The following is a 2,102-nucleotide window of genomic DNA, read 5'->3' on the forward strand; positions in this document are numbered from 1 at the left end:
TTTTTGGGTTTAAATTGCTTATTTTCTTCATTCCTTCAAAATCCCAAAACCTCTCAACTCGTCGTTTGACCCTCTCTCACTCTAATCTCAAAATTGCTTCAAAATCAACGTTCTAAGGTCGGAATCCAACTACTCTTCAACTCCAAATCTTGCTTCTATCATTAAATCGTGCAACACATCATTACATTCTCACTCAAATCCAAATTTTCAAGGTATTATTTCAAAGACCTCTATTTTATTGATTTTTGTACTTAGGACTAGTTTTGATTAGTTTTAAGATGAATATTACATCGGCCATTGATTATATGATGATTCTAAACTACATCTTACAACCAATTTCATCAAAACACATAATTTTTCAAATCTTCTTTGAATTTTGAAATAAAAAAATCAAAATTTATTATTTTAATTAATGTTTTTGATTCAATTATGTTGTTTTCATGAAAACTATACATATTATAATCTTTAAACATTGTTTTCCAAATAGTTTTCAAAACTTTTCCCATTAAGATTTGGTTTAAGAGAACCTTGAAATATTGAGGACTTAATTGAGTTTTGGGATTGATTGAAATTGCGTTTTAAATTGCAGGTTACCTATCCTTTTCCGATTTCTTAAACCATGTGAAATCCTAAACAACCTAGGACATTGTCTAGTCGCGCGAGTCAAAACCGATCTCCTATTCCTCCACCTAATCCAAATCCAAATCCAAATGACCCAAATATGACTATTCTGAACTCTTGTTTCAATGTACCTGGTCGTAGACAAGATCTCTACCATAAGTACCATACTTGTTTTGAGTCATACAAAATCCGGGAAAAGTGTATCCCTTCGATCCAAGCTATTGAAGATATGAATTTTTAATATCTTCTCACTCTTAAATCCTGGAAGTTTGATAACCTCTTTAAACTCAAACCTATTGTTTATCAACAATTAGTCCGAATCTTTTATTCTAATGCGGTATGTGTCCAAAACGATCGCCGAACCGAAACCATAGGAATTTGATTCTTTTAGGTCAATTCTTTTTTATTTGACTACAACACATTCGCTACACATTTTGGACTAGATAACTTAGGTTTATATAATAAAAAAGGAGACTGTGGTATACCCCTATAAGTCTAAGGATAGCGTTAGTACCTTACTATCTCATCACGGTTGATTCCTTGATGGTTTCGACCATCGGAGGTAGGTTCTCCTCCCTTAGAACAATAAATATATGGTGGATACATTGTATCCAACATAATAAGAAGATTAATCTGCCACAGATCACCTTTAGTAAGTTAGTAGATACCATAAACAATGTTCCTTCCAAGAATATATAAATTTTGATTTATGGTTATCTCCTTAGTAACTTGTTTATCAAACTCGTTCTTAGGGTCAATATTGATATTCCAATCCCTCCCCAAAACCAAAACAATTTCACTTCCTTAAAGAAAGCGGGATGGAAAAAAAATAAGGAAACTAGCCAATGGATTTATCGACCTACTGAGTAAACACCGGGCGCAAGCTCTTCACGAGCTCCACCTCCTCCCGACCATCCTTTGGATGACTAGACCTATCTTGCTTTAGTTTCCTTTGATTGGATTTAGAACTTATTGTTAAAACTTTTGATGTTTTTGGATTGGATGTTTGAATGTTTTATGGATGTTGAATGTTTGAACTTGACTGTTTTAGATGATTGGACTTAATAATATATATATATTATATATATATATATATATATATATATATTTGGTTTGAATTTCCAATTTGAGCTCAATGTTTATTAATTTTTGCATCATTACATATTAGTTGCATTATGACCAATTTTACCATTTCACATTCGTTTATGAATATTGGATTATGAAACTAATGGCTAACATCTTCTCTTGATCTTTGTTCTTAGCAGCTTAAGCTATATTTATTTATAATCAATTGGCTATACTTTTCAGAACCTTGTTTAAAAACGTTTTAGAGTCTTTTTTATTTAACAAAAAGGGGGAGAAGATGTATAATAGTAAGGGGGAGTAATTTTAAATTTGATTTCAAAAATGATTTTCTTAAAAATCTTAAAATTACTCAAATATTTTGTTATATCAAAAAGGGGGAGATTGTTGAAAACATT

This window comes from Hibiscus syriacus, unplaced genomic scaffold (assembly GCF_006381635.1).
Source record: "Hibiscus syriacus cultivar Baekdansim isolate YM2019G1 unplaced genomic scaffold, ASM638163v2 tig00110733_pilon, whole genome shotgun sequence".
NCBI classification, from domain to species: Eukaryota; Viridiplantae; Streptophyta; class Magnoliopsida; order Malvales; family Malvaceae; genus Hibiscus; species Hibiscus syriacus.